This window comes from Schistocerca gregaria, chromosome 2, assembly GCF_023897955.1.
Source record: "Schistocerca gregaria isolate iqSchGreg1 chromosome 2, iqSchGreg1.2, whole genome shotgun sequence".
Taxonomy (NCBI): Eukaryota; Metazoa; Arthropoda; class Insecta; order Orthoptera; family Acrididae; genus Schistocerca; species Schistocerca gregaria.
In genome coordinates, this window is record NC_064921.1 from 873,724,538 (window position 1) to 873,751,996 (window position 27,459).

The 27,459-nt window shown below is 42.7% G+C and overlaps 1 protein-coding gene and 1 non-coding gene across 8 annotated transcripts in view; one reads left to right on the top strand and one right to left on the bottom strand.

Moving 5' to 3' along the window:
* LOC126335273 (TGF-beta-activated kinase 1 and MAP3K7-binding protein 3-like) overlaps positions 1-27,459 on the top strand; it is a 430,472-nt gene that overhangs the window by 104,975 nt on the left and 298,038 nt on the right. The window lies entirely within an intron of this gene.
* Positions 22,100-22,183, bottom strand: Trnas-gga (transfer RNA serine (anticodon GGA)). Its single transcript is given in 2 exon segments — positions 22,100-22,134; positions 22,144-22,183. It is a non-coding gene; the product is annotated as a tRNA-Ser (tRNA).

Consider the following 27,459-nt stretch of genomic DNA (forward strand, 5'->3'; position numbering starts at 1 on the left):
TCTGCTCATTGTGAACGGATGCTAGAGCCCTCCATTTTGTGTACGGGTCTTGAGTAGTGCTGGTCATGGGGAGTTTCTTACCAGTGCAGTTCGCCTGAAAATCTTTCTTTGTTTTCCTCGATGGATTATGTCATTATGTAACACTCCACAATATCAGTTCGCTGTTCTAATGCAAACTGCCCCATTTCTGTTAAACTCAACAATACGAGCTTCTCACGACAGCTGACGCACGAACACACAGATGCCCTGAAATTTCCGATAAAAGGCAGTGTTGCCACTTCACAAGCAGTTCGACTAGAGATGATTAATCGGTACAAGAGGCGTTCCGTTTTTATGTGGGACATCCTATAACATCCCTATTGTCGGCGTGCAGGTGCTGAAGCAAATATGCTATTTGAACAAACGCTTCAGACTTTTCCCGATTTCTTCCGAGAGAGGAGTAGAGCGATGCGCGATGTCGGATGAAGCAAGCAAGAAAGGTGGAGGTTAATATATGTTATTCACTTGCTCATTTACAGAGAAGTTTTGCTGCTCCCGACTTATATGAAAATGAGCAGCTGATTTCGGTGACGAATATAGCAGAGATGTTGATATAGCGGAGATAATTAGCGAAATAGATGGTTCCAAGTTCCATGTGAAAGAGCTAGTGAAGAGCATTTAAACAACATCCCAATTGAATATTTTGAAGCTCTCTGAAAGAGATGCTCATCCAAACATAGCAATAACTTGGAGGATAATTATGACGATTTCAGAGATTGCGGCTTATTGTGTATGCAGTTCCAGCAAATTAAGTAAGACGAAAAACCACGTAAAGTGGTTCTATGTTGGCTACAACCCATCGCCACTAAGCGTATCTCAGAACCTGATCACTACAGAGCCAGTCCTTAAGTACGCTGTTGGTCATAACAAACTTATTATGTGTAATCCGGAACCATACCCACTAAGGACAGTGTACCTTAGTACAATGTTGATCATATTCTTCTTACTAAGCGTAACACGTCAGTGATAAAAAATAAAATGATGGTCAAAGCATGGTTGTCATTATTTGAAACCATCAGTAATCTAATCTCTGTGTGTCAACACCAAAACAGACAGCTGTGGGGAGAATCAGATCTCTTGCAGTGCAAGTAGACCAGTCAACACGCCTCCACTGAATGCTCTCTGTTGCAATCCTCTTCATTTGTTTGTCGCCATGTACATAATAAGCGATAGAAATTACATTTCAGTTGTATGTAGCCTCCTTGTTGTAACTGTTACAGATGTCCGTGTACATAGATATTAGTGAAGTAATGAAATAGCAAATGCACAACAGAGACACCACCAAACTTTGGAAAATAAAGATGTTAATGGTAACTCAGATACCTAAAGATGTACGAGGTTAAGTCAATTATTATCCGCAATTTAGTTATTTTTTTGTTTATTTTGGTAGTACTGTCGCTTTACGTTGATGACGCATGCTTTGTGTATTCGTTGTTATATCTTTGCAGTTTTCAAGCTGCTAGGTTAGTTTCGTTATCGTTGCCATGCTGTTAATCATGGCTGCTCCGCTGTCTATTTGCACCAAAGAATAGCAACGTTCAGTGATCCGTCTGTTTTTTGTGGTCAGAAGGCGTATCAGGGACGGAAATTCATCGAAGACTTTCGGTACAGTACGGGAACAGTGTTTTGCCACAACGGAGTGTCTACGAATGGATTGAAAAATTCCGAAATGGTCGCACAAGTGTTAGGCACGATGAAGGAGCCGGGCGACCTTTTACCGCCACAAATGAAGAAAACATTGAGCGTTCACGTGAAATGATTCTCTTGGACAGACGATAAACTGTTGACGAAGTGGCACATCGTCTGCAAATTAGTCACGATTCTGCCTACGAATTCATCCACAACACTTGGGTTTCATGAAGTTTGTGCAAGATGGGGCCCCAAAACAACTCACATAGTTGCATAAACAAACGCGCTTGGGCATCTGCAAAAGCCGGCCGCGGTGGTCTCGCGGTTCTAGGCGCTCCAGTCCGGAGCCGCGCTGCTGCTACGGTCGCAGGTTCGAATCCTGCCTCGGGCATGGATGTGTGTGATGTCGTTGGGTTAGTTAGGTTTAATTAGTTCTAAGTTCTAGGGGGCTGATGACCACAACAGTGAGTCCCATAGTGCTCAGAGCCATTTGAACCATATGAAAAAAAAAAAAAATTGGATCGCTGTGGTAACTAAGCGGACAACTTCTTAGACAGGATCATTACTGGTGACGAAACATGGATCCATCATTACGAGCCGAAGAGTAAACGGCAGAGTATGGAACGGATATATAAAAATTCTCCGTGCAAGAAGATGTTCAAGACAACCGTCCATAGAAAAACTGATGCTTGTGGTTTTTTGGGACGCATAAGGGCCAGTACTGGAACATTACGGGGAAAGGGGCACAACAATAAACAGAGTACGTTAAAGTGAGATGCTTATTGCCAGGCTACGGCCTGCAATTCGAAGCAAACGCCGAGGATTGCTGTCAAAAGGTGTTGTGTTGTTGTTGCGCGACAGTGCCCGTCCACATACTGCTGCCCACACTACAGAAACGTTCCAGAAACTCAAATTTGAAATTATGGATCATTCTCCATAAAATCCCGATCTTGCCTCTTCTGATTATCACTAGTTTGTTCCACTCAAACAGGCATTAAGGGGCCGTCGATTTGCCTCGGACGAAGCAGTGAAGGAAGCGGTGCATTCCTGGCTCGCAGCTCAACCGAGAACCTTCTTTTATGAGGGCATCAGGAAGCTTGTACAACGATGGACCAAGTGCATTGAAACGCAAAGAGACTATGTCGAAAAATGATGTTCTTGTAAGTTTCCTATTTGATTACAATAAAATTTTATAACTACTTTGCGAATAATAATTGACTTACAACAACATGTAACAAAATTGGCGATACCGTTACAAGCGAAATAACACCCGTGAAGTACCCTACGTTTGTGTGTAATGTGTCTTGATGTGGACACGAAGAAAGCAATGCATAACATGTAACAATGATCCGAAGAAGAAGTTACGGCCACCAAACGAATGTTGAATATAAAAAGCGAAGTAATGAAGAACCGTATTTCGAAAATGAGCAACTTAATGTGACGTCGGAAAAGGCACGCTTATGCGTTACTAGTACCACGTTGGGCGTGTTTCCCGATAATATATTCAAATAACAGGAAAAAATGCCACAAATGCCAATGGATGTAATAAAAATATTGTGTATGAGAGAACTAAAAACTGAACACTGTGAAATATTGAGTGGGATATTTCGCAGAGAGAAAGTTTGGATCTGTAACGAAAAAAGTTTGTAAACAAAAATAGCATAGCGGAAATGTGAGAAACGACAGTATTCTAAACGAATATCTAACGAGTTTAAAATAAGATAAGAACAAGAAACACCCAGTTCACTTAGGGAGATTCAAATAGATTTCTTTTATAGATCTATATACTTGCTCCTACCATCAGAAAAAATTGATTAAGAAGAGCTACCACATTAACTTTTAGACTTCTTGTATATTTTGTTAAGGTGTGTCCCACTGTCCACGAATATTTAAAACACTTCGTAGTCGCACTTGCAAAGAACTGCTAACAAATACTTCTTTATTACAACCAGTTTCAATCCTAGATCACCATCAGGTATCATAAAGTGATTTAAAACAATTCACAGGGTAGTGCAAAGCGTGTGGCGTCAAGTAGATAAAAATCCATCGTAAACTACAGCTGACAAGTAGTAAAGTACATTATGTTGTCAATAATGAGATGTTCCAAGCACTGTTAATCTTCGTTCTGTACATACTGTCTAATATTTAGTGTGGGGTATGTGGAAACCTGTGGGTAGAGTGTCGTGCGTCACATACTAAACTGTATGTATAGAACGAAGATTCTACCACCAAAAGTTGCTAATAGAATAGTTACAGTGACTCATCATTTGTGAAGCACAACAATGCAGACTCGGTATATAGTTATACAGGGTGGTTATAATTAAACTTTTGCTACTTGAGTGAGTCCCCATAACAAACGAGTGATCGTAGGACAATGAAACGTTGTGGTCGCATTTGTAAGGACATGCGCAAGACAAATAACCAATAAACCATTGAAAGAAACGCATTTTAATTTCCTCGCGAGGGTAACATTTGTTAATGGCGCACCATGTTTACGTTAGAGTACAAGCTTTGCTCAGTGTGACGACCATCTGCATCCAGGGCGGAGTGAAACCGCACTAGAGATTGCTCTTGTGCTGCCCGAAACAACTGCGGACCGTGGAATGTTTGGTGGTCTTGAGCTCGTACATGGTTTGACGATCGCACATTGCGTCCAGCATTCTCAGCTGCGGCAACAGTAACTTCTTCACCCAGGAGCAATTCCCAAATCGCCAGTTAATTCTGATTTCCGAATCATATTCTTCAACCCTGGCTCCTCTCTGTATTCCTTTAATTGTCGATAGCCACGAAGAACATCAACACGCTGTTGTTTTGATAAAAAAGCTTTACTAGTAAAGCCGTGCTCACCTTGTCTACACCCATGTTTACTGTCTGCAGCTGCAGTGGCTCACTGATGCCTGTGTTTCAGTACTACGTCGCCGTACCAAAACCGGCGCCTAACGGCAAGTTGTGACACTAACAGCGCACAGTTGGGTGCCCATACGGTAAATAGTTTTCCGTCTACTCAGACTCAAGTAACTAAAGTTTGATTGTACCACTCTTTATTGTGCCAATCGAAGACGAAACATTCCTTCTAGTGTTGGATAGTATGCTAACCTATCTAAATTATTGTTATGTGTCTCAGAAAATAGATTGTACTGTCACAACCATGTCGGATGGGACCGTATCATTATGGATGAGGGAACGCATCCATTTAGTCGCAGTTCCAGCGAGGCCAATGATACAGATAAACTGCTGCCGTTTATCGAGAAACTGTCCCTAAGAGAACTGAAGGCAACATATTACCTGGGTAAATTTCTTACGGCGTGCATACAAGAAACTCCAGCTAAAGAAAAGTTTGTATAAGGAAAAAAAGTGGAAATGGTGTTTGTAGAATTAGCCTTTTAATCAGGAGTTTTACGTTTTATGGGACGATAACATAAAACTCAGCGAGGCGGCGCAGTGCTTAAGAAACTGAACTCGCATTTAGAAGGACGACGGTTCAAATTCTAAGAGGCCTTCCAGATTAATAGTGTTTCCATGCTTTCCTCAATTTCTGAAAGCAAATGACGGAGTGATACGTTTTTAAAAGGTTGAAGTCCTTTCTCATCCGAATTTGTTTTTCGTCTCTAATGAGCTCTGTGGTCCTCCTGCGGTGGCCGAGCGGTTCTAGCTGCTTCAGTCCGGAAACGCGCGGCTGCTACGGTCGCAGGATTGAATCCTGCCTCGGGCATCGGTGTGTGTGATGTCCTTAGGTTAGTTAGGTTTAAGTAGTTCTAAATCCTAGGGGACTGATGACCTCAGATGTTAAGTCCCATAGTGCTCAGAGCCATCTGAACCATTTTGACCTCTGTGGGACGTTAAACAATATTCTTCTTTCTTTCAAAACCACGAAAATATTTTTGTAAGCAAAAACAATATAAAGTCTTTTTAGTGTGCCGTTCCTCATCGGTAAGAACAGAACCGTTACAGGATCACATTGTCTGTCTTAAGACCGTTCTTAGGATCGGGCTAACGTATGAAGTTGAAATTTGTCACTTACTAAGGTCTACGGCCCTTTGGCGGTGTAAATAATTTAAGATTCTAAGACAATGCAATCAGAAGATACTAACTCACTCATGAAAGCCTCTAGGTTATTTGCGGTTGACCTAATGTCATGAAAATTGGCAAGAAGTATTTCTTTTTTGTCATTTGCTATCCGACCTCAAAATTTAAATTAAAAAGTTCTTGAAAACTTGGAATTCCCAGGAATGTTATTTTGATAATAGTCAAAAATCGTAGAGATTCTCTGTTCCTGGGATGGATGAATTTTCTGTATACATAATTGAGCTTTTACGGAACCTTCAGATCGCGTTTCCTATTCTCGCACCTGGCGACTGGGTATATATTTTGCTGTACTTCCAAACAGTTATGAAAGAAAGCGAGTTAAACGTTGTTGTTGTTATTGTTGTTGTTGTGGTCTTCAGTCCTGAGACTGGTTTGATGCAGCTCTCCATGTTAATCTATCCTGTGCAAGCTCCTTCATCTCCCAGTACCTACTGCAACCTACATCCTTCTGAATCTGCTTAGTGTATTCATCTCTTGGTCTCCCTCCAAGATTTTTACCCTCCACGCTGCCCTCCAATACTAAATTGGTGATCCCTTGGTGCCTCAGAACATGTCCTACCAACCGATCCCTTCTTCTACTCAAGTTGTGCCAAAAACGTCTCTTCTCCCCAATCCTATTCAATACCTCCTCATTAGTTATGTGATCTACCCATCTAATCTTCAGCGTTCTTCTGTAGCACCACATTTCGAAAGCTTCTATTCTCTTCTTGTCCATACTATTTATCGTCCATGTTTCGCTACGGTACATGGCTACACACCATACAAATACTTTCAGAAACGACTTCCTGACACTTAAATCTATACTCGATGTTAACAAATTTCTCTTCTTCAGAAACGCTTTCCTTGCCATTGCCAGTCTACATTTTATATCTTCTCTACTTCGACCATCATCAGTTTTTTGCTCCCCAAATAGGAAAACTCCTTTACTACTTTAAGCGTCTCATTTCCTAATCTAATTCCCTCAGCATCACCCGACTTAATTCGCCTACATTCCATTATCCTTGTTTTGTTTTTGTTGATATTCATCGTATATCCTCCTCTCGTTAAACGTTGATAGTGGAAAATCCACTCACACTGTACACTGTGATCCAGAAACACTTTCATAGGCGTTGGGAATTGGTTTCTTACACCAAAACAAGAAATAAGTTCATATGCATATATGTTCGAAAAAATCTTTCGTTTTCAGTTTATTAATGAAAGTTTGTGCTCAACGGCTTTTCACATACAGCGCAACAACTTCAGCGCACTCTATCAAAGAAGGCTTTTCAGACCTTCTATCCTATATGGCTGTATGTTGCAGTCGTTCAAAGATCATTTTGACGCACTGGAACCATTGTAAATTAGATGGCAACGTGTTGGAGGAGATGTAATAACATATTTCTACGAGCATCACATATGGGCCTATCTAAGTCCTCGTGCTGCAAGTCAGGCTAGACATCAGCGTCAGTTTAAGATAACTGTGTAGGCAGCGATTGCAGGTGACTGACTGGTAAGAGGTCACGTCTTACAGGTGCTGCCTATAACGACTTTATGCAGAATACTCTCAAAGGCTTACTGCAGGATACGCCCTTGCAAATAAGAAGAAGGATTTGAGTTGTGCATGACGGGACTCAAGCATATTTTAGTCTCGTTGTTCGAAATCCACTGGCTGGATCTACCATGACAGATAGATGGATAGGGGAGGGTCACTTACATGAGCCGGCCGAGGTGGCCGAGCGGTTCTACGCGCTGCAGTCTGGAGCCGCGCGACTGCTACGGTCGCAGGTTCGAATCCTGCCTCGGGCATGGATGTGTGTGATGTCCTTAGGTTAGTTAGGTTTAAGTAGTTCTAAGTTATAGGGGACTGATGACCTCAGTAGTTGAGTCGCATAGTGCTCAGAGCCATTTGAACCATTTTGAACTTACGTGACCTGCACGTTCTCCCAAACTCAAACCTTTCTTTTATTTTTTTCATCACTAGGTGGCATCTAAAACAATTGGTTTATGCAGAACCACATCCAGATCAGAAGCTTTGCATTGTCGTATCATCGGGTCTGCAAAAACATTCGACACCGTCTGATAGTATTTGAAAGGGTACGATAGTCAATGATTCGATGAATGCGTGCGTATGCGGAAGCAAGAGGGTAACATTTCGAACATTTATTATGAAAATATGAGTCAACGTCACTTTTTGGATTAAAATGCATAAAAGATGTGTTAAAGATGAAGTTTCAATGCGAAACTAAGAGCTTTTGCGCATACGGTTACATGGAGTGTAAAATCACCCTGCATAAGATGTATGTTATTTCCTACATATAATTACGTTTTCGTAAGAGGAATGACGGCGATCACCCAAGTTACGGGATGCTGGCCAGTAAATGCCTGACAGACGGTCCGGAGGCAAGTGGGTGAAGTGTACTGGAGAGAGCTCGGTCTGGTTGTTATTCTCTCTCTTTCCGCGTGTCCCCGTTTGAAAATATGCCTCGCGACCACCCTGCTGGCCGCCTCGGGTACGCCCGTGTTCTAGAAAGCTTGGCTGCTTTTAATGAATGTTGCACTCTGTGTTCTCTCCCGAAACAGTGATTCACCGTTTGGGCGGTATTTTTAGCGCGTGGCCGTGATCTAACAACTAAAATTGAACAGCTCTCAGGAAACTGTTTGCACGCTCGCGCTCCTGCTTAATGCAGAGTATTAATATCGCCGTTATCACTGGTTGTTATGTCACGGACCCCATCCCTAAATAAACTGGCATTAATCACCGTGGCCAGAGTGCATAAAGCGCTACTGGAGACTAGCAGTCATAACAAAGTATCAAAATCGCATCTCCACGTACGCAGTGCCCTGCGGAGATTTCGCTCCAGTTTCAATTCCAGAAATTCTTCTCATGAATTTAGAATTTCTTTTTTATTATTTCCACCACATATATATGTATTATGAGTTCAGTGTTGTCTGTCAGTACTTTCTACCTCATCGATAGCCTAAAAAAAAAAATCTGCATTAAAGTGGGAAATTCGTGCGTGAAAAGAAAATTCACTGAAGGCCTCATTTGCAGTAATTTAAAGACATATACTCAGAGATAATGAAATTAACATGCTCGAAGAACATAATTCTTAGACACAGACTACTAACTCCTACAAAATTTTATAATGCCCTAGTTGATCATCATGTGGGCTGTAATCATGGGGGTTCGCTGTAAAATTTCTATTTTTAAAAATATAAGTTATTTTTTCAGTTTCGAGACCCACGGCGATCGGACACACAATGCGGTGTAAGCAACTGGCTAACGATCGGTTTAGCGGAATCACGCAAAACCAGTTGTAGAATCATATGATAATAATGTAATGAATAAAAACTCTGTACTCGAAATTCCAGGGAGGGAGGAGCAAGTGCCATCTCTCGCCCTTCCCTCCTCCCCTTGCCACGTGACAGATAGGGGGAGAGAGAGAGAGAGAGAGAGAAGCTATTAAGTTTGTTTTACATTTTTTTGGCCTTCAGACACGTTATCCATCCAACCATCTCACTTACACATACGGGAACACACATATATCTAATCATTTTGAATAGGTAGTACACGCACGGGGTGAAACAAAATTCGCGCACTCGGCTTCGCAGCGCGACTCCTCACATGCCAGCGATAAAAAAAAAAAAAAAGTCTGTCACAAAATTCCGACCGGCGAATACATCCGGCAGAAAAAGGACGTCAAACAGTGGCAATCTGGCAACACTGTAACCACAGTGTGGTAACTACCTCTGTCAGCACAGATTAGTCGTGCTGTACAGTATGGGTAGTGGGTAGAGCTTTGGGTTAGCATGCTAGAGGTCGATGGTTCAAGAACAGCTTTGAAAGTAGCCCTTCGTGAATTTATTCGCACCACATCTACTAGATGCGAAACCTATTTTCTTTGTACCTTCCTCCAATGCTCCCATAGATTAGTACCAGCTATTATTCTTGCCTCGTTCAGGTCCATTACATTTCGTTAGGGCCTTACGTTACCAGTAGGGCTAGCAACGTGCTTTGCAAACGTTTAAACTCGGTTAATATCTGTATGTGTTACCACCCTGGTCCCACTAATTATGCCTTTCAACAATGAGCCTGGTAACCGCATGTTGTTTAGTACGTATCTCAATGCATTATTATTATTATTATTATTATTATTAGTAGTAGTAGTAGTAGTAGTAGTAGTAGTAGTAGTATATGGATGGGACTGTGGAAACATTACTTCTATTGCCGTTAGGGAAACAGTGTAATTCGAAACCGAACATTTCACAATAAACGGTGTCCGAATGAATCATGCAGAACAATATCTGCCACAGGCGTAATCCGCGTTAGGTGGAACAGCGCTCAGGACTGACGACGTGTTTATACTGTATGCGCTGTCCACCAAACAGGAACTAGCTGCGAGCGGAGTAACGCCCCGTGACAGATTTCAATGTACATGCGTACATTTATCGAATTTTCTCATTCTAAACCTCTTAAACCAGTGTGGCAGACGTATGGCATACATAAACGATGAGTTTGTGGATATGCTTCTGGTCCTTGGTGCATCTGATAACCGGGCTGGTGTTGCCGCTCGTGAATATGCTGCTAGATATCCTCGTCGACGCCATCTAGATAAAAATGTGTTTTGTCGTCTGGAGCTGCGCCTTCTGGTGTCAGGTTCTCTCCTTCCACCATCGCGTGACAGATGTCGTCCACGGACTCACCGTACTCCAGCTACTGAGACAACTATTCTGGAGGTCATACACCAAGAATCTCAGCGAAGTACACGCAGCGTAGCAAGGCAGGTGAGTGTCTCGCAACGCATGGTCGTTAACGTGCTGCACGGGCACGGGTTGCACCCCTATCATTATTCTTTCACGCAACACCTGCATCCTGCAGATCGCTATCAGCGGATGCATTCCTGTGAATGGTTCCAGCAGGAAGTCAACGATAACTTCGAGAACACCGTAATATGGTCGGATGAAGCAGCATTCACTCGTGTGGGTGTCTTAAATATGCGCAGTGGATATCAAGTTTGCTTTGATATCAACGTCTGGGCCGGAATATTGGGCGACAGGTGTTTGGGCCCCTACATGTTGCGTGACCGGTTGACTGCACCAAGGTATCATGCATTCCACTCAAACTATCTGCCTGACGCGCTGGAAGATGTTCCACTACATGTTCGGCAGAGGATATGGTTCCAACATTATGGTGCAACACCACACTCTGGAATTAATGTGTGACAGTATTTGGACAGAATATTTCCAGGGAAATGGCTCGGACGTGGAGCTCCAGTTGTATGGCCACCGCTTTCACCTGACTTAAATCCCCTGGATTTCTTGTGGGGATAGCTGAAGGAGCACGTATACTCTACCCCGCCGACGAATGTGGAAGAATTGGTAGCGCGTCTTCATGCTGTTCTTGCTACTGTGAACGTAGCTTAGCTGCGAAGGATCCACAGCTGTATGATCCGGCAGGTTGCGCAATGTTTGGACGTGCAGGGAGATCGCTTTGAGCATCTCCTCTGAGGACAAGGTATTCTGTTGCGAAGGTCATGTGCTCATTAATATGGACATTAGTAATGTCACTGGTTGCTAATGTGCGACATCTGAGCGCTCATATTACATGTAGTATAAATGGCTAGTAGATGTTGTGTTACTGTACTGTGCTATCATTTTTAGCGTCTCGAAATTGATATTTTTTTTGTAGTTATTCTGTCCTATGACACGTCATTTGTTTCAACTGTCTATTTCTTATTTGTCTAACCACGTATTTGTTATGTTCAGCGTTACAAAATGTAAATTTAGGATACATGTGAGCTAAGAAACTGTGTACATTACAGTATGAAATGTCAAAATAAAATTAGCAAATAAATAAAAGGCGCCGCAACCAGGATCGAAGCCTCGACCTCCTGCATGCTAACCCTAACCTCTATCCACTGCACCAATTTTACAGTACGTCTAATATACGCTGACAGAGGTAGTTACCATGAATGTGATTACAGTGTCGCCAAATTGCCATTCTTTAACGTCCTTTTTCTGCCGAATATACTAGCCGGACGAAATTTTGTATGAGGCTTTTCTATCATTGGCATGTGATGAGTCGCGCTGCGAAACCCGAGTGCGGGAATTTCGCGTCGCCATATATATGATAACAAATTGTCCCGGAACACAGTACAGGGCTGTATCGCAGCCACATCTCAACAGTTGTTCAGAGTAACCTACATGGGATTGCCGGTGACAGGAACAGTAGCGGTTGTCATGCAGGATAAACATAATCGTACTTTGGCTTAGACCACGTTGTGGGGGGGGGGGGGGGGGGGGGGGGCACTTGCCTGGAGCTTGTACTAGGGTTCGTCTCAATATTTTGCAGAATCCGATCCTCCAATTATAGTGTACGCACAGTCCGCCGCCTCCCTGCACTTTTGTCTGTCTAATAGGACCCATGATCTCACAAACGCCCAAGAAGAGCATGAAATGTTATGTGTTGTGGTCGTAGTCTGTCAGGGTACTTCTTTTTGGTACAGCCGTGCTGCCTCACGGCTGTTGCCATCTGCTTGGCCGTGCACAAATACCATCTCGGCTTGTTCCCGACATGAATGCCGCACCTTTCTCCTGCTTACAGTAAGCTGCGTCAATCACACAGCCTGCAAATCACAAGGAACACACGACACGTGGTCAGAGGAACTGTCATTCGTCAGCACCTTCTACCGTGGCAACGGTGCGTTCCCGGACACAAGTTCATAGGATCTTTTTTCCTCCATTTCCGGTCGAGAATCCGCCCCTGCAGTTTGTCCGTTTATTGGTGTTCACCCTGTATATACAACAATGTAATAACTTGTAACCAAAATGTGTAACCTTATAGAGAGTCAATTTCACCACTAGTGCGCCAGTAGTTGCCACACAACACTCTGCTTGTACATTCATTACGGTTTCTCATTTGCAGCTCGGCATTAAAAGATCTGTGTTTTCAAACTTGATGAACACTTTGGAAGATTTATATATAAAAAAAGTATGCTAGTTACGCCTTAAGAAAGACTAAATATAAAGTAGCGAGAGAAACCAGAATTTTGGACATATTGTTTTCATTTTAGTTTCACAGTGCAGTGGAAGCAGCTCGAATGCGGTTTTACGAGAAAAATGACATTGTAAAAAATGCTTTAATGGAATGGGACAAGGTGTTATTTTAAGAGAGATTCGCTGTGCACCTTCACGAAGACAGTCGAGCTTCTGTGACCTCCTTGACACGTCAATAGGCCTATATGATTATTCGCTTTGTAAGCCCAAGAATTAACAGATGTTATTAGTTGTGGCTAGTAGCCATGATGCTATTTTCATATTTCATGGGCAAAGAAAACTGAAAATTCGATGTATGTGTGCAGCTGCTGTAAGGGAATACCACAATACATGTATTTCTGTTTGCTGATTACGAATTGTCCGGTGAACAACGTGGACTACACGGAATCATGAATGTTATTGATGGCGATATGCGGTATTGCTTATGCAGACGGAGAGAGAGAGAGAGAGAGAGAGAGAGAGAACAAAGAATGATTCCTTGTTAACAAAAAAACAACCTTGATGAACCCTCGTTATCCGAACTAACTGTGTCTATAGGTCCTCCAAATTACCGAAAATATGGATACTTCGGTAATTCAGGATAAAATGAGAACAACGTAAAAACACATGTTTTTTTTTTCTCGTAAACACACAAATTGAACATTATTTTAGGTAAATTTTGACCAAATATCGAAAAAAGTACAGTTAGTTTTATACCCAGATATAATTAGTAAGTTTGTTTTCACCAAGATTCGAATGATGTTAAGTGCACGACAATCAAGCAGCCATTTCACCAGCAATTAACTCGGCCGAAGTAATTCGTACCAGGCATTCAAATCAATCAAAGCTATTTTGTCTATAACTGACATGGTGAGACCGTGGCTGTGTACAATTAATGTAGGTTGATTCTTACAAAGAAGAAGATAGCAACCAGCCACTATTAATAGTGTTACTAATTAATGGCTTTGTTAATAGTGGCTGGTTGCTGTCTCCATCTTTGTAAGAATCAACCTACATTAAATAAATTAATGTTTTGCCCAGTGGCGATGTGGCCTCTGTATTTGTCTTAATATCGTCACATCGAAAGCCAAATTCGTCAGCTAATCGATCATCATTACAGTCATTGTCCGTAGACCTCCGCATTATCAAATACTGTTCAGCTACTAAATTAAAAAAAAAAAAAAACTATCGGGATGAACCGGAGATCCGTGTTGATGGGGGACGGATAAACAAGGTTCCACTGTAACTGTCGAACTTCAACGTAAATAATGCTCGTAAACAAACGAAAAGTTCCAGTATAGCTTGACTACTCAATCGCTGATTAGTCATTTGCATCAGCGAGTATTTGTTCAATGCAGTTCGGGGTAGAACGAATACGAAACTCCAGCCATTGGGAAACCAGTCCGATATTTTTTTCGAAGGATCCTGAGGAAATACTGTATAATTAAGACGCGAATGAATCGTGGTGCCGAAAGTAAGTTCGTCAATTTTTTGAGATGCTTAGTCAAAAGTTTGTTTGACCAGTGCGAGAATGTCTCGAATATGCTCAATAAACTTCAGAGGAAGACTTCGCACATTGCTCGCGCCATAAAAATAGATCACTTACTAGTTTTAATTATCATCTGGGAAAAAATTACGTAATTAATTTGTTTGTTTGTAGCTACGTGACTGTATTCCCGCCAGATACTGTAAATCTCGAGCCCTATAGTACCGTAGCAGTCCGCTAGAGGAGTCAAAACAAAATGGCACAGTCCACATCCACTTATCAGTTGGCCGCAGGAGTACAGTTATATACCTGCAAACAAACAAAAATTTAGTTACGTAATTTCATTTTTCCGAGATGATAATTAAAACTCTATGTCTGCTTTTCGTACGCCGTCACATGTATTGGAGCGTGCAATAATTCGTTAACAAACTGTTGCGACGATAATACTATTTGATGGTTTTCTCTGTGACTGTGGTTTTACAGTGCAATAACCATTTCTAAAAATTAAAATTTAATAATAATAGGGCAAGAACGAGTTTTTGACGTTGTTGACTGGAATAAACTCAAGGAAATTTTGAAATTACTAGCGATTGGAGCGTATTTATCTTGATTTGTACAGAAACCAGACTACAGTAATAAAGCGTCCAAGGATTTGAAATGAAAGTAGTACTTTAAAAGGTAGTGGGGCAGGGCTATAGACCTACCCTCCTTATTCAGACTCTACATAGATCAAGCCGTAAAAGAAACTAAGGAGTTTAGAAAGGCAATTGAAATTCAGGGAAAAGGTATAAAACAGTTTAAATTCTGTCGATTGCACCGCAATTCTATCAGAGACGGCAAAGGACTTGGAATATCAGTTGAAATGGATAGTATCTTGAAAGGATATTGCAAGATGAACACCAAGAAAAATAAACCAAAGGTAACGAAGTATATTCGAATGTAATCAGGTGATGCTGAGAGTTTTAAATTAGGGCATTATATGCTGCTGTCTTGGCAGCATTTGGACAACGGCAGAAGTAAAGAGCATATAATGCACAACTGGGTGTAGCACGAAAAGCACTCCTGGAAAGAGAAGTATATTGACATTGAATATAAATTTAAGTGCTGTAACGTCTTTCCTGAAAATATTTTCCAGGAGTATAGCCTTATAGCCACGCAAGTAAAAGAAAAATCAGGTTTCCATCCTGGACAACGGTGTCCCCCTTTCACGCAATGTACACTAGGGTGACAAAAGTCGTGGGATGCCTCCTAATATCGTCAGACCTTCTTTTGTCCACCGTTGTGCAGCAGCTCGCTCTAATTGTCCAGAATGTTCTTCAAACCAATCGCGGACAGTTGTGAGCCGGTGACAAGGCGAATTGTCATCCAACGCCAGCGTTGTATGCGAACATGAATTCCATGAGTGGGTGCAAATGGTCTCCAAGTAGCCGAACGTAACCATTTTCTGTCAGTGAACCAGTCCATCCCGCGTAAACACAGCCCACACCATTATGGTGCCACCACCAGCTTGCACAGTGCGTAGTTGACAACATGGGTCCGTGGCTTCGCTGGATGTGCTTCACAATCGAACCACACCCTCGGCTCATACCAACTGAAGAAGGGGATCACCTGACCAGGCCACGGTTTTTCAGTCGTCTGAGGTCCAAACGAAATGGTCACGAACCCAGGAGAGACACTACAGACGATGCCGTGCTGTTATTAAAGGCACTCGCGCCGCTCCTCTGCTGCCATAGCCCATTAACGTCAAATTTCGCCGCACTGTTGTAACAGATACGGTCATTGTACGTCCTACATTTATTTCTGCGGTTGCTTCACGCAGTGTTGCTTGATTGTTAGCACTGACAACTGTACGCAAAAGCCACTGGCTGTCGGCCACTGTGTTGTTCGTGGTGAGAGTTAATACCTGAAATATGGTATTCTCGCCACACTCTTGACAATTTGGATTTCGGAACATTGAATTCTGAAGCGGAGTGTCCCATGTGTCTAGCTCCAACTACCGTTCCGTGCCCATTTTTCACATGAATACCAGAGTATAAATGGCGGATCCGCTTGTGCACTGCCCTTTTATACCTTTTGTACAAATATTACCGCCATCTGTGTATGTATATATCGCTATCCCATGACTTTTGTCACCTTAGTGTATAATATTTATGTCTTAAGTGCACCTGATTTAGATTTTCCGTGATTTTCCTAAATCGCTTCAGGCAAATGCGGGGATGGTTCCTTTAAAAGGGCACGGTCGTTTTCCTTTCCCATTCTTCACTAAACTGGCCTTCTGCTTGGTCTGTAATGACCTCGTTGTCTATGGAACGTTAAATGCTAATCTCCCCCTTCTCCTCCTCCTCGTCTTAAGTGTATCCGTGTAAGTGGCTGTAATGGTTGCGCGTATTGTGTGGCGTAATGTTTCTGTTGTGCGATGAGAGTAGTACCAACGGTACCTCAGGGGTAAACATCCTCTTACGGATGGTTCGTGTCACAGTGTCACATACCCTCGCCTCAAGAGACACTACAGTGAACTTTGGAATCTAATCCAGCACATTGGCGCAAAAGACTAATGATCGGCATCTTATGCCACCATCTCTCCTCATCTCGCCAGCCGAATACTGGTCGTGAAAATTTCTTCCACCACAGGGTCGAGTTGGCTACCTCCGTGTCGAGAGCCACTGGAGAGGCGTGCTTTCGCGACGTCGGTTGTGTAGGTAGGAAATCATGGAACTAAAACGTGAACGATAAACAGTACAAGCAAGAAGAGGACACAAGCTTTTGAAATATGACATGACTGAGGAATGCTGAAATTTGATATGAAGATCTGATAATTAATGAACAGGTGCTGAATGGATTTGGGGAGAGAAAGAGTTTAATGGCACAGCTTAGTTAAAACAAGATGTATGTTAGGACGCATATTTGGCATCAGTGAATAATTCATGTGGTAATGTAAGGAAGTGTAGAGGGTAAAATTTTTAGGGTGTGATCAGGGCTTTGTTACATGTGCAGGTTCCAGTGGATGAAGGTTGTAGTAGTTAAGCAGAGATGAAGAGAGTTGCACAGGTTATACCATGTAGAACTGCATCAGACCATTCTGCGGACTGAAGACAACAGCAACACTAAGAGTTCCAAACTTTCGTATTGGGAACGATCCGAAGTAAGACTGCATGAACCCATTTGCTTCTAACAGACCATTGCTGTCATCCCCGTGAACAATGGCCGTTCCATTCATTTACCCTGTATATGATTTTTAAGAAAGAATGAAATGTTTCTGGGTGGTAAATTCCTAAAACCTATTCTTAATGCAGTTTTGATCTCGAAGTGCAGGGTGACACAGAAAAACGGGAACATTTCCACAATGCAATAAAACTAGAAGTGATGAAGGAAATAAATTGCATTCATAATAATTGAAACCTTACAACTTTGCCATTTACAAAACTTCGATGACATTTATCATTTCTTAAAAAATAAGTTCTTTAGATGACGTCCTCCTATACGAATGCATTCGTGAAATCTGCTGTTGAGATTCCTCATTGACCGCTGCAACATCTCAGCTGGGATACTGTGGATTGCATCCCGATTTCTCTGTTTTAACTCATCCAGTGTTCTTGGTCGAGTCGTGCAGACTTTGCCCTTGAGGTAGCCCCACAAGAAAAAATCACAAACTGATAAACCTGGCGATCGAGGGGGCAAGGGAATGTTACAGAATCGCGAGATCACACGGTTGCCAAACAATTCTCGCACATATGCCATCGTTTGGACAGTTGTTCAATGCAGGTTTAACGAAAGTTCGTAACATCTCCACGTAACGATCGGCATTGGCAGTTATTGTGTTTCCTTGTTCATTTGCGAAAACATACCGTCCGATCACTTTCGTAGCGTGTAAAGGGCGCTCATGAACGTCATTAAGATTTGTCTTTGCCCAGTAACGGTAGTTCTGTGTTTTTTTTCACATAACCTGTGAGATGAAAATGTGCTTCATTTGACATCTACAACTTGTTAGGAATTCGTCGTCATTGTTTATTTTTGCTATCATTTGTTGACAGAATCCTGATTATAATCGGTAATCGTTGTCCTACAATTGTTGCACCATCTGAAGTTCGCACGGATGAAATTTTAAATCAAGATGAAGAATTCTGCGAACACTCTCCCGGGACATTCCAACCACTTCTGCTTGCTTGCTTACGGGATTGAACGCCGTGGGGTCCGTTAACACAGACTCGCGTACAACATCACTGTTCGTTGGAGAACGTACACTTCTTGGTCGTCTTGTTGGTTTCTTTTTGAGGGCAGATCCAGTCTCTTCAAATTATTAATCCAATATTTCATCGCGTGTTTCGACGGAACGGCATCGTGACATCCAAAATTATAAAAAACGTCCAAACTCCCTCTGCGCCGCTACCAAACCATCATTGTTTTGGCTAACGCACGCTGTTCTCCGTGCCACTGATCCACGACTACTGAAATGGCTGACTGTTAACGCGCTGTCACGAACCCGCAGTGCTGTCACCTACCCGTGGCTGCCACTACTCATTTCAAACAGTGCCGTTATTCTGTGTCACCCTGTATTTCTTATTCTTTCATGCAAATGAATACCACTGTGTTGTTGAGCCATATAATTTTATTGCGTGAACAGATCCAATATGCCGGCAGTGGTGACCGAGCGGTTCTAGGCGCTTCAGTCCGGAACAGCGCGATTGCTACGGTCGCCGGTTCGAATCCTGCCGCGGGCATGGATGTGTGTGATGTCCTTAGGTTCGTTAGGTTTAAGTAGTTCTAAGTTTTAGGGGACTGGTAACCTCCGATGTTAAGTCTCATAGTGCTCAGAGCCATTTGAACCAAGATCCAATATGCTGTCAGTGTGGATGTCAGAACTGAACTGAAACAAACAAAAAGCTGCGGCCTTGATAGTTGATCTATTTACTTTTTAAACATGTAATGTTCCATGGTGTTTCTCGATGTCACGTCTGATGGCGAACTCAAACTGCCGCCCGCCGCCCAAGAATTTGTACTAATGTATGCAAAAAAGGGAACCTTCACTTCATTTTTAACATACACGTTAACATAACGTTAATAAACGATACGTTAATTCTTTTACATACGACGACGAAGGTGCAGAAAACTTCGCGCTTTTGACTTTTGAAGGGAAAATATAGAATTTAACTACACAAAAATTCCGTACAGTAACATATGGACTTGTTAAATTTGCGAAGCATCATTACTGTGTGGTATTGTTCTTATTACTTCTACTTTTGAAACTTCCTTTGTGGAATTAGAGTTTAACAGACAATTTTGTCACCTTTTGTTTCGCTCTTCATTTCTGTTTACTAGCTATGAAATGCTGGAACAATCCTAATAGGAAAAAATTACTTGCACATAAGCTGACGCTAACAGGAACACTGGGCGTGTCAGTGAACCGTTAAAATTCGCTTTAGAGCATCTGCTTATACTGTGGCGTGCATTTTCAGACAGGGAGGTCAGTTAATACCGTTTGGCCAGTGTAATAAGGGCAGGCTTTGACCTAGTTAGCATACGAAGATATAACAACACTGAAATTCATGTTCTGTTGTATGAAACGTGAAATAATAATGGGAACATATTTATTAACTACCTGTTAGCGTCTTGGTCTATTTTTGTTCTGAAAAATTTGTCGTGGAAGGAATCCAACGAGATCCTCAACATCGATATTTACGTCCACACTCCGAAAAACCACGTGAAGGAGGAGGGAATAACATTTTGTATTTGAGAATAGATGACTGCTGTGAAACAGACTCTCAGCAGAGAACAGACACGGTGGAAAGGACTATAGTTTGCCCAACATCCAGGGGAAATATCTCTTCAAAGATAATAAAAACAAAGTAACAGAAGTAATTATCTCTCTCTCTCTCATTGATAAGATTAACAAATGTGCGAGCGGTAGTTTTGGGGGAAGGGGGGTGTTTACACGCTGTGAAGAGAAATTCGTTTTCTTCCTCTGAAAGTTTGCTGTCCTTTTTCACGTATAGCGTCTAGCCTCGACAAGTACCCATGTCCAGAAGGATCTTCCAACTACGCTGCTGAGCGTCGAAGTTACAGGTGCCGGCGCCGGCGCCTGCCATTGGGCCACCCCTTCAGCGGCAAACGTGACTTTTTACGCAGACGGACTGTAGGCGGAACGACTCGCAATGTTGTATGTTATTCAGTGATCACCATTGACTGCTACGTCGCCAGTCGAGAAGATGGAATTAGCTGCTGTTTTAGCAGCAGAAATCCCTTGTATCTTATGTATGGGATGCTTTGTAGTCTCTCGGTGGGTGACGGTTTAGGACATGGGTTTCCATCCACAGTTTATTTTTAAAAAATAAAGTGCAGATGAAAATCTGTGCTTCAAAACCGTAATCCATCAAGGCAACAGAGCATCTCATTTATAGGAAACAAAGCCTTCCTGCGCAGCAGCTACCTGCATCTTCTCCGCTGGTGATCGTGGTAATGAGTCGTGATCACTGAAGTAACAAACAACATTGTAAGACGTTCCGCCTACAGTCTGTCAGTGTACAAAGTCACGTTTGCTGCCGAAGGGGTGGCATAGCGGCAGGCGCCGTCGCGTATAAATCCGACGCACAATAGCATCGTTGGCTGACGTTTCTGAACGTGGGTTCCTCTCCTCTATTTGTCCCTCAAAACACCGTCTGCAGCCCCCCGAAGTTTGTCGCAACTTTTGTGGGACATATATCGTCATATGTATGTTTCTTGCAGTTCATGTTCCACGATAAGAGGCTTTTGAGTGCCCCACTTAGAATATGAAATCAGAACGCGTTATTCGTAGAGTCTCTATAATCTGCTCCCCTACATTTGCCGTCCATCCACATTATTTTTCGATTTCCCTCCCAAGCAGTTGTTAGCTTTCTCTGGATCTTAAGAACTATTTTCTTGATCAACACAGAACTGGATGAAAATGAGGGATTCAAAGTTAGTAAAAATATTTGCTGGCCCCTCAGGCGACGGTATTCGTAACGAGATAGTGGGGGCTAGAAACGTTGTTGAGATGCCTATTGTCTAAACTGCTAACAACTTTTATTTTTTCGTTACTTTATTTATGCATAAAAAGTAACAAAAAGTTGAAACGTGATTCATGTGATAAGAGTTTCATATATGTTCGACAAGTGCCACAAAACAGTTTTGGTGTTCCGTTGGGTACATTCATCGCAACGTTTCGCAAAGAAATGCTCGTATTTCCCGCCACGGAAATGAATAGGAATGCCTCCACAGGCTGGGCGATGTCTTCCGGACATTTGAGTCAACACAGGAGCGGAAAGACGTCTGTCTCTGGCAGCGTGGCGCAAGGTGGGGGACCTGTCTGAGACCGGTGCGCTAAACAAGACAAATCGCCTTTTAGGAAGATTCATGCTTGACGGACCGCGCGTCCAAGGAGAATTCGGTCATAATTAACGGTAAGTGTCGCTGTTTATTTTCTGGGGTACTTTAAGTCCCACAGATGAATGGGCCAGCTGTGGAGGGCTGCGCGTTGCACTAATTTATCCTGGCCTACTTCCCTAACTGCCAAGGTGAGATATGAAGGCCCGCCGTGTTAAAGGAACGGACGAGGTCCACGCTTTGTGGGGGACTGGGCGGCGAGAGGAATAGACGCGTAACAAACTCAACAGGATGTGTGTGCAATAGAGCAAATATCGCGTACGTATCAAGCGTTTTGGGCAGTTCGTGCAGATATCAGCAAAACGTGTGTTTTTTTATGTAGCTGCAGCAAAAAAAAAGAGGCTCAAATGGCTCTGAGCACTATGCGACTTAACTGCTGTGGTCATCGGTCCCCTAGAACTTAGAACTACTTAAACCTAAGTAACCTAAGGACATCAGACACATCCGTGCCCGAGGCAGGATTCGAACCTGCGACCGCAGCGGTCGCGCGGTTCCAGACTGTAGCGCCTAGAACCGCTCGGCCACTCGGGCTGGCAAGCTGCAGCATTCACAATATCGATTTCATACAACGTCAACAAGATGCTAAGAATCGCTACTTGGTTAGGGATTTGTACCACGTTGATACGTTGTTACATTGTTGTAGTTTGTAATGACAGTTAAAGTAAGTTGACCGTAACTCAGGTATGTGCGTTTGATGGGTTATACTTTATATTTGAGAATGAGTCCACAGCAGGAACTACGTAGTGCTGAACAATATGAAATAAGAGGATGGTTTAATCCATGCTGTGATAGCCAGTGTTGCAAGTTGATACCATTCAAGAAATGAATGTTTAGTCGGCCTTTGGTGGCCGAACGGTTCTAGGCGCTGCAGTCTGGAACCGCGCGACCGCTACGGTCGCAGGTTCGAATCGTGGCCTCGGGCATGGATGTGTGTGATGTCCTTAGGTTAGTTAGGTTTAAGTAGTTCTAAGTTCTAGGGGACTGATGACCACAGATGTTAAGTCCCATAGTGCTCAGACCCAGAAATGAATGTTTAGTTTTTCATTGCTATAAACAGCTAATACTTATAGTAACAGATTACGTCGCAGAGGATTAAGGTATACAAAACAAACATAAAGATTTACTTACAGTTTCTGTGTCGTCATTGCCCAAATAACAAAAGTCATTAACTGTAGCCGGCCGAAGTGACCGAGCGGTTCTAGGTGCTACAGTCTGGAACCGCGCGACCGCTACGGTCGCAGGTTCGAATCCTGCCTCGGACATGGATGTGTGTGATGTCCTTAGGTTAGTTAGGTTTAAGTAATTCTAAGTTCTAGGGGACTGATGACCTCAGAAGTTAAGTCCCATAGTGCTCAGAGCCATTATTAACTGTAAATAGAAATGTCTCGATTCGAAAGCAAGTAAGTATTCCACATTTCAACCAACATTAAGCAGCATTCGCATTTGGCACTGTCTATATAAGGTCGGAGCTGGCCTTGAATCACTGTAAAACCAGAAGCCGTAGTTCAGTTTTCCTTTCTGGCGAAAGATTAAAGTAAACGCTCCAAGTGAAAACTAAAAATTTAGGAAAATAAAGTAGCTACCATTTTGGCAGCAGAGAACAGTATTAAGAGCATTAATTAAACAGGTTAAAAAGGACCAACAACCCCATGAGAAAGAAGAGGATTGAGTAGGACGCCCAGTCTGTGGCAAGGTCATCAGTGCTGGGGCATTAGCACATGTAGAATAGGACGGGACAGCAAAAGCATTGGCGCTATGCCGAAGAAACCATGCCAGCATTCGCCTGTAATGATTCAAGGCACCGCGGGAACAACAAGGTAAAAGGAACCCGAAGGGGGACTCGAACCCCGAAACTTTTGGTGAAACTCAGCCGACTCACTGGCTACATTCAGCTAACAAATGTCGTTGGATACCTCCTAATATGTTGACGGACCTCCTTTTGCAGCAACATTGAGCCATGCTGCCTCTATAGCCCTCCACGATTGCGATAATGTTACCGGTTTAGAATTTTGTGCTCGAACTGACCTCTCGATTACGTCCCATAAATGTTCGATGCGATTCATGTCGAGCGATCTGGGTAGCCTAATCATTCGCTCGTATTGTCCGGAATGTTCTTCAAACCAATCGCAAACAGTTGTGGTTAGGTGACATGACGCATTGTTATCCTTAAAATGCCACCGTTGATTGCGACCGTGAAGTACATGAATGGTTCAAATGGTCTGTAAGTATCCGAATGTAATAATTTCCCGTCAGTGAACTAGACCATCCCATGTAAACACAGCCCACGCCATTATGGTGCCGCTACCAAGTTGCACAGTGCCTAATTGACAACTTGGGTCCATGGCTTCGTGGGGTGTGCTTCACAGTCGAAGCACACCCTCGGCTCATACCAACCGAAGAAGAGATTCATCTGACCAGGCCACGGTTTTCCAGTCCTCTGTCGTCCATCCGGTATGGTCACTTGCCCAGGAGAGGCGCTGCAGACGATATCGCACTGTTATCAAAGGTACTCGCGTCGGCCTTCTGCTGCCATAGCCCATTAACGTCAAATTTCGTCGCACTATTGTAACAGATACGTTCAAAATACATCCCACATTGATTTGTGCGGTTCTTTCACGCGGTGTTGCTTGTCTGTTAGCACTGACAACTCTGTGCAAACGATGCTTCTCTCGGTCGTTCAGTGAAGGCCATCGGCCTTTGCGTTGTCCTTGGTGTGAGATAACACCTGAAATGTGGTATATTCGGCGCACTCGTGACACTGTGTGCCTCGGAAAATTGTATTCCCTAACGATTTCGGAACTGTAAATGTCTCATGCGTCTAGCTGCAGCTACCACTCTGCGTTCAAAGTCTGGTAATTCCCGTCGTGCGGCCATAATCACGCCGTTCACCTTTTCACGTGGAACGCCTGGAAATAAATGACAGTTCTGCCAGCGCACAACTCTTTTATACTTTGTGTACGCGATACTACCTCCATCTGTATATGTGCAGATTGCTGTCCTATTACCTTGTCACACCAGTGTATACCGCATGGGCCCAGTCAACTCCAAGCACGCGTATTACTTCAGATCAAATAAAGCTTCGTTTTCCACTGAAATTATTTCGTTGGAAACCCTGCTCCCCTTAATGTTACTAAGGCCGCGTGACACTGTTTCCATTCACTTGTACAACATGGTTAAAAGAAGAGTTAAGCTGCTAAACTATGTCCTGAAACTTCAAGATAGATAGGAGGCAAGGAGATCAGTAGAGACGAAGTACGACAGGGATATGAACTTTTGTCCTCCCGAATGCGAGTCCAGTGTACTAACCTCTGCTCCATCACGCTCCGTGAGAATGAAGAGAAGTGAAGCGGCAGAAATTGGGGAAAGGGAACGTTGCAGAGTTGGAGCGTAAAGGGGCTCTCATTAAGGATTTTTGCGTCTCCATGCCAGTGCACGCCCATTTCCTTCTGCTGCTGTTAACATTTGGGCGATGTCCTAGTGTCATTCGTTTTAATGCGATTATTCTAATGTTCCTGAGGGTGACCATTCTTCTGGAAAACCAGGAATTCTCAGGGAATTAACATTGTATCTGGAAAAATCAGGAAGATCTCAGGGAATATCTCTGCATAAAATCTCTGGAAAATCTGTGGCCGGTCGCGGTGGCCGAGCTGTTCTAGGTGCTTCAGTCCGGAACCGCGAAACTGATACGGTCGCAGGTTCGAATCCTGCCCTTTGCATGGGTGTGTGTGATGTCCTTAAGTTAGTTAGGTTTAAGCAGTTTTAAGTTCTAGGGGACTGATGACCTCAGGTGTTGGGTCTCATAGTGCTCAGAGCCATTTGAACCATTTTGAAATTCTGCGTTTTTAACCTAACATTGAAATTGAATGTTATTGGGTTTGTAAATCTCAAATTTTAAAATACTCAAAATATGTTAATTATTATTTCACACAAATTATCGATGTTTAAATACTGCAATAAACTATTGCTTATGGCTGGCATGTAGCTTAGCTGAGAGGAAAGAAAAGTCATTATTGTGGTATGCTGCCCCCCTCCCCTCCACCCCAGCCCCCACTCATCATTAATTTACCATTAGCTTCTTGACGCCTCTTACTCCTCACACCTGGAATTCTCAGAGATTTTTTTCCCAAGTTTGAGTAGGAACAATGTTTCTCACTGAAGTTACAAGTCTTTTTACAGCTACATAGATTTCAAAAGTGCTGTAACCCTACCTGAAATTCTCTCTTTGTTATGCCAGAAGCTCAGTAGTTCCGCTAGAAGCACAGATGTTACCCCTGGCGATGATAATCATGTCCTGCGACAGTAAAAACGCCTTTTTGTGCCAGAGCTGACGGATTAAACGGGAACGCCTTCTCAGTTATTCGATGAGTAGTTTTTCTCAAAGACTGAAGCAGAGAAAAAATAAAATTATTCGCCAGATACCTTACTACACTAGAAAGAGGAGATACGCAGTTAAGTTATAAAACATATGGGCTGGCAGCCAAAGATTTGAGCCGAACAACACAAATCAAAGCAGGCCGGGGAGAATTTGGCTTCGTGCTACTGTGCCGCTCTGCTGTTTTTGTTTCGGGATATTAGTGCTTTGACCCTACGAGCTGCGAGTCTTGTGCAGAAGTGGGGATGGAAAATATAATGCTTAAAAAAGATTATTATAAAACGTTATTCGGTGGAATTGCCATAGAGTTGCAAATACACATAGTGTACTAATTACATTATGAAATTTTCGACACAGATCGCTAAGCCCGCGTAAACGTGGAGTGGCGGCAGACACCATATACGTTTTATATGCAAAATCTCAAGAGTAACAGGAAAATAACTGCCAAATTGGAAATATGATTGTGTATCAGAACTATACACCATTGAGAGTACAAAATCTAACGACTTTCTTAAAAAACTCTTGTGACGTTTCCATGTCGTTCAATTCAGGCCAGGCGGATGTCCGTTCACAACGTCAGTACGCCCAGCAATAATTCATTATTCACACTTAACATCTACATATATGCCTGTGTACCCAGTAAGGCGCTCTACATTGCATCACAGAATTACGTAGGAACACTGTGATGTTGTATGTACGTATTGAGCAAGGAAAAATGACTGTGTACCTCGTTAACTAATTGTAACGTTTGTCGCGCGCGAGATATGCTGGAGAATACCGTTTCTGTACATTTCAGCAACAGGATTCAGTGTGAACTTAACTACATATAAAACGGTATGTTTTGTGGTATTCGTATTCTTCTCTTTGAACTTAATCAAATGTGTAATAAGTACTTGCTCAAAATATGCTCTTGTGGTTTAGCACTTTTTTCGCCGAGCCGTTCTATTCCGCAGTCACAAGTTGCGCTCTACCAATGCTGTGGTTCGATAACTTTGGTTCAGTACATAAATTACGTAGTAGATGGTAGGATTCCGGTAGTATTGGTAGCATTCGGTAGAAAAAAGAGGGAAGTGACAAGGTAACACAAAGTAACCTACGCCACACAGTAGGTGGATTGAGAGATGTAGATGTAAATGTAAAGGCAGAACGTCATGTTCGATAGATAGTGATTGACAGAAACAGAATGTTACACAATCTTTGTATTTGCGTTATACATTAATGATCAATTAATTATATCAATCGTAGCTGGGAATTAGAGTTTTCCCAGTTACACTATTATGTTTCGGAAAAAAAACACTGATGTGTGAAGCTTGAGAATGAAAGAGACTTTCGCATGATGCTTCATTGTCAAATATCATAGCTCGATGAAATTTGGACCATACGTAGGAAGAACTGCCACAGTATAATACTGAAGATAACTCAAAGAAACACGCAA